Consider the following 11,951-nt stretch of genomic DNA (forward strand, 5'->3'; position numbering starts at 1 on the left):
CATCTAATATCTCTGTACACGAGGGGAAGCATGTGATCTTCATTCATGCTGATGGTTTAGTTTGCTCTGCAAAGTACCTTTTATACAGGATCAATATTTAATAGCTAGTCCCATGGAAAATCACTCGCATCAATCTGTCTCCCTCTATGTACATTACGGTGTGTCAGAAGCCTAAGAGACAATGAAGATACTACACAGACTCTTTTTTTCCCCCAAGATGCAACTGACATATTATTCAAATAACATGTATCATTGCACCAGCTAAGACCTCTATCTGACCTAAGTAGCTCCCTATAGAATGGTATCCCTGAGCACAAATGGCTTGGGTCTACTTTCTGGCCCAGTCACCCTTGGAGACTGTAGCTGGTCAGCCATTAACCACCAAGCAGCTGAGTAGTTAGGTGTTAGTTGTGACAGCTCATATGCTGTACACTCTATTGAGTATATGTAAATCAAGGGGCATATACACTGCAACTCAATATTAGGAAGGTGTTAATCATGTTTTGTAGTGTACGCATTCAGTGCACACACTCACACAAACATACTCTCACATTCTCAGCTGCCGGAGTGCCCCTATTCTAAACCAGGAGCTTGCACTTGTAACATCCCTGAACGTCAGCGACACACTCCGTGGCCGCGTAGTGTCTGTACCGTGGCTGTCGGAGACACTTCTCCTTTAATGTGCTAATTGTACCAGAGTGAGTGAACACCGGAGAGGTGAGGGAGAACGTGTTCTGAATGTGTTCAAATATCTTCACTCTACGCCGGGATTTCCTGGAGGTAGCTCCTGTGGGAGATCGAGAGAGGGGAGGGAGGGGAGGGAGAGAGGGAGGGAGGGGAGAGAGAGGGTGATACAGAGAGAGGGGGTGAGAGTGAGAAAGAGAGAGGGGGAAAGAGAGAGAGCGAGCGAGAGAGAAGGAAAAAGAGAGAGAGCGAGAAAGAGAGGGGGGAGAAAGTGAGAAGGGGACAGGCAGAGAAAGGGGGTGATAGATAGATATAGAGTGGGCGAGAGAGAGTAGACAGAGAGAGAAGATGGTTTCTGGGGCATCCGGAAAGTGGAGCACACCACGCTAATGTACCGTTATCTCTTCTGGGCTGTCAGTAATGTCATTAGAGAAGTCAACTCCCCTTGTGATGCATTAAGGTTGGGATTTGAGCTCTTTATGTTGTTGTCGTCATCGTTGTTTTGATGATTTTCCGCACCTGATTTTGGTTAACTGTTCCTCTCTTCAAATGTTCCCGTTGTCTAAATCTGTAAGCAGTGAAATCGTTTCTTGAGAGATTCACAAAATGTCTTGTGTTCATTTTTATCTTTGTATTCAGAGTACGATCATGACATCACTACTGCTCATCATGAGTCATGCAACAACCTTCCTCCATTGTCATTGCCTAATCTCTTCATAAAACATGAGATGAACTACCAGACATATTCTGTTGCATATCTGCGTTGGAAGGCCTCTTTTACAAACAAGTATGAAAGAAAAGCAAAAGAAAGCAGTATTTTTCAGAAATTGATATTATGAATCAAACAAGCTCATTCTTCATGCGTGCCGTTGGCTCTGTGATTAATAATCCAAAAATATCAAGCTGGCAGTGCTAACGAGAAGCTTGGAAAAACAAACAAACTAAGAAATTAATAAATTAATGATCTCTCCGCTTTTTCTTGAGTGTTGCCTTATAAACCTTTGAGGCCCCGGAACGACTAATGAGACAAACATTGTTTCTTTGTAATTCAAGTTAGAACAAATACCAAACAACGTGTTTTATGTGTCTAACTTTTTGCTGAGACGTCAAAGCATTCAGCTTATCGTTCTGTAAACACACAGGAGAGTGTCTCTGTTTAATTCCATTGCTTCCATTTATTTTGGAAAATAACTGGTTATGAGGTGACCCCCCCCCCCCCCCCCCACACACACACACACACACACACACACACACACACACACACACACACACACACACACACACACACACACACACACACACTGTACATGGGTTCAATTAGTATTTGTTATCTTTCAAATACTTAGGAGCATTTTGATTGAGCCTGACTGGAGTGCCAAATAGATAGGGTTTTGTACTTTTGGGAGTAATCCATTGGGCAAGCTGGCAAGCTGAATCAATTGCAGCCTGCATGATTGAACAACCTCACATTTGAGGTAAGTTCTATACTTTACTGTACTATAAAGCCCTTAAAACACTTCCTCGAGACGGCCCACTCACTGAATCAGGTCCCACTCCCTTGGGCTGCCATCTGGGACTACATGGCAACTCCACTTCCTGCCCAGTCAGGAACTACAGGCACATTGGGCCAGACTGGACCAACTAACCATAGCTTTATACACTGACATATCTTAATCATGGAAGGAGACACTGTGACAGACTTCATGGCATATAATACATGCACCACTCAATAATGCCAGTCTACAGTCAATAGTTTGCGCTTCAAAAATTCCAAAATGTTTGCTGTTTAATGAGAATATAGATCAATATTCCTCTTACACTGCAATAATACCCATTTGATACATATTTGATACATATGATCAGTACAACAATCTGAATTGTGTGACAGAAAAATGCATCTAAACCATTTAGTACTTAATGTGGATTGTAGTCTTGATTGAACGGGGACCGCCATGTCTCCAAACTCTGATCTGTTCTTTGTTGTTCTGGCCCGCAATACGAAGTCAATTGTAGGTGCATAGCATGTCTTCTTGTGCTTGGTGACGACTTTCCCTCTAATTCTGATCTTGACCGGGATGATGAAACTGTAGCTCCTGTGTTCTGACACGGCCTGTCTCTTCCCATCAGGCCACATTGATGGAGTTTGTCAGACGGTGAGTACTGGGCGTTTGTTCCTGACTCATACCGCCTTCCCTCTTCCTCACCCCTCCTCCCCTCACCTCCTGCCTGTCACTCATGGTCGTCAAAAAAACTATTTAAACGTAGAGGGACAAAACTGCCAACACCCCGGGATATCAAAGAGAACACGACGGGAAGCCGAGACCCAGACACACCCCACACGCACGCACAGACATCACCCAGAAATTGTAATTAGTAACACATGCACAGTCTCACACACATATTCGTGCATGCAGTCAGAAACACACACACCCTCGAGTGCACACCCTCCCCACCCCGCGCACGCACACACGCACACACACACACACACACAACTCCTCACCACACATGCTCACGTACACAAAATGTCAATTCATGACAGGAGCTGTCTTCTGGTCACATCTGTAGCCAATGTGTTTTTCTCTATCCTGATGTATGGCTCAATTGTGAGTGGTGCATAATTTAAGCGTTTTCTATTGACCTCCTAATGGCCCCTAAAAGTACCTTTCATCTCCTGCAGCTCAGCCTGCAGCTCAGATCCCTTTCCGTTTCAACAACAGAGTAGTACTATGAGAAAAAATAGAAACACCTAAAGTAAACCTAAATAAAACCCAAATATGATATTGTAGATCTGTCTTTTTAAACTGTTGGAACAGCTGTGAGACAGAAGGACAGGAAAAAGGCTGAAAAACCTAAAACAAACCAAAATAAAGCCTTCATACAACATTGGGGATCGAGGTCTGGAGGGAAAGTGAAGGCTCAAATATCTAAAACAAACCAAAATAAAAACCAATATATAACACTGGAAATCTGTCCCCTTCAAGGACAATCACACAGCCTTAATAAGCTTTGACAGCGCACAAAGTCAAAAGTGGGAGGTGCTAATTTAAGGAGCATATTGTGTCACTCAAAATGGATACAAGGTCCTTCCTGGTGATGAATGTCATCTTGCCTCCCATCCCACTACCCGCCATGTCAGGAGTGATGTCAACAGACGCGTTACCCAGCTCATCAAAGACTCTGGCTAATCCTGCAGGAGCGGGACGTTCAAGGTTCGGGATCAAAAGTGCAGCTCTATTCGGCTTCTCTTACTGATGGCATGAATAAAATATCTCTTTCTGACAAAGTTTTGTCAGTTGTTTGAAGTGTTTTCCTCGCATCTTTCCGGAAGACAGAGCACGCGGGTTGTCTCTCGCTTTTGTTTTTGATAGCTCTTCTTACACCCTGATGGATCGTACTTTTGTCTCGTCTAGCTTGCCGCTACACTTTTTAATCAAGGTGATTGTGAATGTTATGGATGCATGGGTAAAACCCTGAACGAGAGAAGTTGGAAAGCTTGAACAAGTCAAGTAACGAACCAAACTGCTCGTTTCCTGTTTACCTCGACTCAAAGCCTTGGCTGTGGTTTTCGGAGCAGTACCGTAAGGTTGTTTACAAAATGTCTTCCATTTGAGAAGGGAAGGTGACGCGTTGTCCAGACCGTCTACAGAATGTCCCCTTGACTGACAGGCTAAGAAGTGTCAGACCCTGACGAGGGGGGCGGGGGATTGGGAGTCTCTGCCCAATCATCACCCTCCACTGCAGTAATTGACATGTAACATTTAAGCCAAGGCACATCCTTCCCTCTAACTACCCTTTAGGTTGTGTGTGTCCAGTTTGTCCTCTTGTTTTAGGGACTGTCAAAGTGACTGCTGTCAGAAGCTACCTTGAATCGCATCCCTCCGTCTCTGCATACGTTTTCCCACATGCCGTAGGCATCATTATGTTCCTTGACATCTGTTTTGTCCTTCTTCTTTGCTGACCCTTCAGGCTGAAGTCTGTAGTCAGCAGAACAGCCAGTTCAACAGTACTCTGTCTTTCTGAAATGTAGATAGTATCAGCTCACCCATATTTCTGTGTGTGGATGAATCCCAAATGGCACCCTATTACCTATAGAGTGTGCTACTTTTGACCAGGGCATTGCGTTCCAAATGGCACCCTAGGCCCTGGTCAAAAGTAGTGCACGATATATAGGGAATAGGGTGCCATTTGGAATTCAGACTGTCTACTCTCCCTACAGAGGTTGGCCTGTGGGGGTGCTAGTGAACGCTCAGTGCAGTCACAAGCTCAAATTGGCTACTGCTCTTTCTCGGATATGTACAGGGGACTCTCTCTCTCGCAGTGCATGCTGGGAGTTTTTTGAAGTTTGAGTGTTTGGTGTGGAGGGCTCTGTCCTAACTAACTTTCTTGATTCTATTCTTGGTATTTTCTTTTCTATGATGGAGGGTTAATGCACTATTTGTTTTAGTGGTATCTGCAGGTTTTTTCAAAGTTAGAGTAAGTTTCCTGGGGTTTGGAAGGTGTGGTGTGCACGATGGCTTCTCAGCCTAGCACGGAGGAGACGCTGATCGATATGGAATGGATTCAGGTGTGTTCCTGAGAATGGAGTTAAAGTGGAGGAGGTTCTGCTTGCAGTCGGTGAACAGGCAGATGCCGTTAAGCACGTTGTTTCATTCCGGAGGCAAGTGTTTATGTTTCTGAATAACAATGAGCAACAGCTAAATGTGCATTTTAAAGTGATGCATGGGGAGGGGCTCTATGCAGGGTTTGCCAGCACACGGTGTCTACGGTGTTTTGAGTGTGGGGATTTGGGGCATAAGAGCTTTGCGTGCCCACATAAAGGCCGTAGACAAGGTGAGGGCACAAATGCCAGTGGGGGAAATCGGGGTCAGCGTGCAGGGGCTAATGAGATGCAGACTGCAGAGGCTGGGCCTAGTCATGCAAGAGATGGTGGTGTAGATGAGGCTGGGCCTAGTCATGCTAGAGATGGTGATGTAGATGAGGCTGGGCCAAGTCAGGCTAGAGATGGTGGTGTAGATGAGGCTGGGCCTAGTCTGGCTAGAGATGGTGGTGTAGATGAGGCTGGGCCTAGTCAGGCTAGAGATGGTGGTGTCGATGAGGCTGGGCCTAGTCATGCTATGGAGGGTGGTGTCGATGATTCTGGGCCTAGTCATGCTATGGAGGGTGGTGTAGATGAGGCAGGGCCTAGTCATGCTATGGAGGGTGGTGTCGATGAGGCTGGGCCTAGTCATGCTATGGAGGGTGGTGTCTGATGCTGGGCCTAGTCATGCTATGGAGGGTTTTGTCGATGATTCTGGGCCTAGTCATGCTATGGAGGGTGGTGTAGATGATGCTGGGCCCAAATCAAATCAAATCAAATTTTATTTGTCACATACACATGGTTAGCAGATGTTAATGCGAGTGTAGCGAAATGCTTGTGCTTCTAGTTCCGACAATGCAGTAATAACAAGTAATCTAACTAACAATTCCAAAACTACTGTCTTGTACACAGTGTAAGGGGATAAAGAATATGTACATAAGGATATATGAATGAGTGATGGTACAGAGCAGCATAGGCAAGATACAGTAGATGGTATCGAGTACAGTATATACATATGAGATGAGTATGTAAACAAAGTGGCATAGTTAAAGTGGCTAGTGATACATGTATTACATAAGGATACAGTCGATGATATAGAGTACAGTATATACGTATGCATATGAGATGAATAATGTAGGGTAAGTAACATTATATAAGGTAGCATTGTTTAAAGTGGCTAGTGATATATTTACATAATTTCCCATCAATTCCCATTATTAAAGTGGCTGGAGTTGAGTCAGTGTCGTCAGTGTGTTGGCAGCAGCCACTCAATGTTAGTGGTGGCTGTTTAACAGTCTGATGGCCTTGAGATAGAAGCTGTTTTTCAGTCTCTCGGTCCCAGCTTTGATGCACCTGTACTGACCTCGCCTTCTGGATGATAGTGGGGTGAACAGGCAGTGGCTCGGGTGGTTGATGTCCTTGATGATCTTTATGGCCTTCCTGTGACATCGGGTGGTGTAGGTGTCCTGGAGGGCGTGCGTGGCCACACAGTCGTGGGTGAACAGGGAGTACAGGAGAGGGCTCAGAACGCACCCTTGTGGGGCCCCAGTGTTGAGGATCAGCGGGGAGGAGATGTTGTTGCCTACCCTCACCACCTGGGGGCGGCCCGTCAGGAAGTCCAGTACCCAGTTGCACAGGGCGGCGTCGAGACCCAGGGTCTCGAGCTTGATGACGAGCTTGGAGGGTACTATGGTGTTGAATGCCGAGCTGTAGTCGATGAACAGCATTCTCACATAGGTATTCCTCTTGTCCAGATGGGTTAGGGCAGTGTGCAGTGTGGTTGAGATTGCATCGACTGTGGACCTATTTGGGCGGTAAGCAAATTGGAGTGGGTCTAGGGTGTGGGGTGGGGTGGAGGTGATATGGTCCTTGACTAGTCTCTCAAAGCACTTCGTGATGACGGAAATGAGTGCTACGGGGCGGTAGTCGTTTAGCTCAGTTACCTTAGCTTTCTTGGGAACAGGAACAATGGTGGCCCTCTTGAAGCATGTGGGAACAGCAGACTGGTATAGGGATTGATTGAATATGTCCGTAAACACACCGGCCAGCTGGTCTGCGCATGCTCTGAGGGCGCGGCTGGGGATGCCGTCTGGGCCTGCAGCCTTGCGAGGGTTAACACGTTTAAATGTCTTACTCACCTCGGCTGCAGTGAAGGAGAGACCGCATGTTTTCGTTGCAGGCCGTGTCAGTGGCACTGTATTGTCCTCAAAGCGGGAAAAAAAGTTATTAAGAATGCCTGGGAGCAGGACATCCTGGTCCGTGACTGGGCTGGATTTCTTCCTGTAGTCTGATTGACTGTAGACCCTGCCACATGCCTCTTGTGTCTGAGCCGTTGAATTGAGATTCTACTTTGTCTCTGTACTGACGCTTAGCTTGTTTGATAGCCTTGCGGAGGGAATAGCTGCACTGTTTGTATTCGGTCATGTTACCAGACACCTTCCCTGATTAAAAGCAGTGGTTCGCGCTTTCAGTTTCACGCGAATGCTGCCATCAATCCACGGTTTCTGGTTAGGGAATGTTTTAATCGTTGCTATGGGAACGACATCTTCAACGCACGTTCTAATGAACTCGCACACCGAATCAGCGTATTCGTCAATGTTGTTGTCTGACGCAATACGAAACGTCGTAAATGTCCCAGTCCACGTTATGGAAGCAGTCTTGGAGTGTGGAGTCAGCTTGGTCGGACCAGCGTTGGACAGACCTCAGCGTGGGAGCCTCTTGTTTTAGTTTCTGTCTGTAGGCAGGGATCAACAAAATGGAGTCGTGGTCAGCTTTTCCAAAAGGGGGGCGGGGCAGGGCCTTATATGCGTCGCGGAAGTTAGAGTAACAATGATCCAAGTTCTTTCCACCCCTGGTTGCGCAATCGATATGCTGATAAAATTTAGGGAGTCTTGTTTTCAGATTAGCCTTGTTAAAATCCCCAGCTACAATGAATGCAGCCTCCGGATAAATGGTTTCCAGTTTGCAAAGAGTCAAATAAAGTTCATTCAGAGCCATCGATGTGTCTGCTTGGGGGGGGGGATATATACGGCTGTGATTATAATCGAAGAGAATTCTCTTGGTAGATAATGCGGTCTACATTTGATTGTGAGGAATTCTAAATCAGGTGAACAGAAGGATTTGAGTTCCTGTATGTTTCTTTCATCACACCATGTCACGTTAGCCATAAGGCATACGCCCCGCCCCTCTTCTTACCAGAAAGATGTTTGTTTCTGTCTGCGCGATGCGTGGAGAAACCCGTTGGCTGCACCGCCTCGGATAGCGTCTCTCCAGTGAGCCACGTTTCCGTGAAGCAAAGAACGTTACAGTCTCTGATGTCCCTCTGGAATGCTACCCTTGCTCGGATTTCATCAACCTTGTTGTCAAGAGACTGGACATTGGCAAGAAGAATGCTAGGGAGTGGTGCACGGTGTGCCCGTCTCCGGAGTCTGACCAGAAGACCGCCTCGTTTCCCTCTTTTTCGGAGTCGTTTTTTTGGGTCGCTGCATGGGATCCGCTCCGTTGTCCTGTTTGTAAGGCAGAACACAGGATCCGCGTCGCGAAAAACATATTCTTGGTGGTACTCATGGTGAGTTGACGCTGGTCTTATATTCAGTAGTTCTTCTCGACTGTATGTAATGAAACCTAAGATGACCTGGGGTACTAATGTAAGAAATAGCCTAGTCATGCTATGGAGGGTGGTGTAGATAATGCTGGGCCTAGTCATGCTATGGAGGGTGGTGTCAATGATGCTGGGCCTAGTCATGCTATGGAGGGTGGTGTAGATGAGGCTGGGCCTAGTCATGCTATGGAGGGTGGTGTAGATGATGCTGGGCCTAGTCATGCTATGTAGGGTGGTGTAGATGAGGCTGGACCTAGTCATGCTATGGAGGGTGGTGTAGATGAGGCTGGGCCTAGTCATGCTATGGAGGATGGTGTCGATGAGGCTGGGCCTAGTCATGCTATGGAGGGTGGTGTCGATGAGCCTGGGCCTAGTCATGCTATGGAGGGTGGTGTAGATGATGCTGGGCCTAGTCATGCTATGGATGGTGGTGTAGATGATGCTGGGCCTAGTCATGCTATGGAGGGTGGTGTAGATGAGGCTGGGCCTATTCATGCTATGGAGCGTGGTGTAGATGAGGCTGGGCCTAGTCATGCTATGGAGGGTGGTGTAGATGATGCTGGGCCTAGTCATGCTATGGAGGGTGGTGTCGATGAGGCTGGGCCTAGTCAGGCTAGAGATGTTGGTGTTGATGAGGCTGGGCCTAGTCATGCTATGGAGGATGGTGTCAATGATTCTGGGCTTTGTCATGCTATGGAGGGTGGTGTCGATGATTCTGGGCCTAGTCATGCTATGGAGGGTGGTGTAGATGAGCCTGGGCCTAGTCATGCTATGGAGGGTGGTGTCGATGATTCTGGGCCTAGTCAGGCTAGAGATGGTGGTGTCGATGAGCCTGGGCCTAGTCATGCTATGGAGGGTGGTGTCGATGATTCTGGGACTAGTCAGGCTAGAGATGGTAGTGTCGATGAGCCTGGGCCTAGTCATGCTATGGAGGGTGGTGTCGATGATTCTGGTCCTAGTCATGCTATGGAGGGGGGTGTAGATGAGGCTGGGCCTAGTCATGCTATGGAGGGTGGTGTCGATTAGGCTGGGCCTAGTCATGCTATGGAGGGTGGTGTAGATAATGCTGGGCCTAGTCATGCTATGGAGGGTGGTGTAGATGAGGCTGGGCCTAGTCATGCTATGGAGGGTGGTGTAGATGATGCTGGGCCTAGTCATGCTATGGAGGGTGGTGTAGATGATGCTGGGCCTAGTCATGCTATGGAGGGTGGTGTAAATAATGCTGGGCCTAGTCATGCTATGGAGGGTGGTGTAGATGAGGCTGGGCCTAGTCATGCTATGGAGGGTGGTGTCGATGATTCTGGGCCTAGTCAGGCTAGAGATGGTGGTGTCGATGAGCCTGGGCCTAGTCATGCTATGGAGGGTGGTGTCGATGATTCTGGGCCTAGTCATGCTATGGAGGGTGGTGTAGATGAGGCTGGACCTAGTCATGCTATGGAGGGTTGTGTCGATGAGGCTGGGCCTAGTCATGCTATGGAGGGTGGTGTAGATGAGCCTGGGCCTAGTCATGCTATGGAGCGTGGTGTAGATGAGGCTGGGCCTAGTCATGCTATGGAGGGTGGTGTAGATGATGCTGGGCCTAGTCATGCTATGGAGGGTGGTGTCGATGAGTCTGGGCCTAGTCAGGCTAGAGATGGTGGTGTCGATGAGCCTGGGCCTAGTCATGCTATGGAGGGTGGTGTCGATGATTCTGGGACTAGTCAGGCTAGAGATGGTGGTGTCGATGAGCCTGGGCCTAGTCATGCTATGGAGGGTGGTGTCGATGATTCTGGTCCTAGTCATGCTATGGAGGGGGGTGTAGATGAGGCTGGGCCTAGTCATGCTATGGAGGGTGGTGTAGATAATGCTGGGCCTAGTCATGCTATGGAGGGTGGTGTAGATAATGCTGGGCCTAGTCATGCTATGGAGGGTGGTGTAGATGAGGCTGGGCCTAGTCATGCTATGGAGGGTGGTGTCGATGAGGCTGGGCCTAGTCATGCTATGGAGGGTGGTGTAGATGATGCTGGGCCTAGTCATGCTATGGAGGGTGGTGTCGATGATTCTGGGCCTAGTCATGCTATGGAGGGTGGTGTAGATGATGCTGGGCCTAGTCATGCTATGGAGGGTGCTGTAGATGATGCTGGGCCTAGTCATGCTATGGAGGGTGGTGTAAATAATGCTGGGCCTAGTCATGCTATGGAGGGTGGTGTAGATGATGCTGGGCCTAGTCATGCTATGGATGGTGGTGTAGATGATGCTGGGCCTAGTCATGCTATGGAGGGTGGTGTAGATGAGGCTGGGCCTAGTCATGCTATGGAGCGTGGTGTAGATGAGGCTGGGCCTAGTCATGCTATGGAGGGTGGTGTAGATGATGCTGGGCCTAGTCATGCTATGGAGGGTGGTGTCGATGAGGCTGGGCCTAGTCAGGCTAGAGATGTTGGTGTTGATGAGGCTGGGCCTAGTCATGCTATGGAGGATGGTGTCGATGATTCTGGGCTTTGTCATGCTATGGAGGGTGGTGTCGATGATTCTGGGCCTAGTCATGCTATGGAGGGTGGTGTAGTTGAGCCTGGGCCTAGTCATGCTATGGAGGGTGGTGTAGATGATGCTAGGCCTAGTCATGCTATGGAGGGTGGTGTCGATGAGGCTGGGCCTAGTCATGCTATGGAGGGTGGTGTCGATGATTCTGGGCCTAGTCAGGCTAGAGATGGTGGTGTCGATGAGCCTGGGCCTAGTCATGCTATGGAGGGTGGTGTCGATGATTCTGGGACTAGTCAGGCTAGAGATGGTGGTGTCGATGAGCCTGGGCCTAGTCATGCTATGGAGGGCGGTGTCGATGATTCTGGTCCTAGTCATGCTATGGAGGGGGGTGTAGATGAGGCTGGGCCTAGTCATGCTATGGAGGGTGGTGTCGATTAGGCTGGGCCTAGTCATGCTATGGAGGGTGGTGTAGATAATGCTGGGCCTAGTCATGCTATGGAGGGTGGTGTAGATGAGGCTGGGCCTAGTCATGCTATGGAGGGTGGTGTCGATGAGGCTGGGCCTAGTCATGCTATGGGGGGTGGTGTAGATGATGCTGGGCCTAGTCATGCTATGGAGGGTGGTGTCGAT

The sequence above is a fragment of the Oncorhynchus mykiss genome, chromosome 9 (assembly GCF_013265735.2).
Source record: "Oncorhynchus mykiss isolate Arlee chromosome 9, USDA_OmykA_1.1, whole genome shotgun sequence".
NCBI classification, from domain to species: domain Eukaryota; kingdom Metazoa; phylum Chordata; class Actinopteri; order Salmoniformes; family Salmonidae; genus Oncorhynchus; species Oncorhynchus mykiss.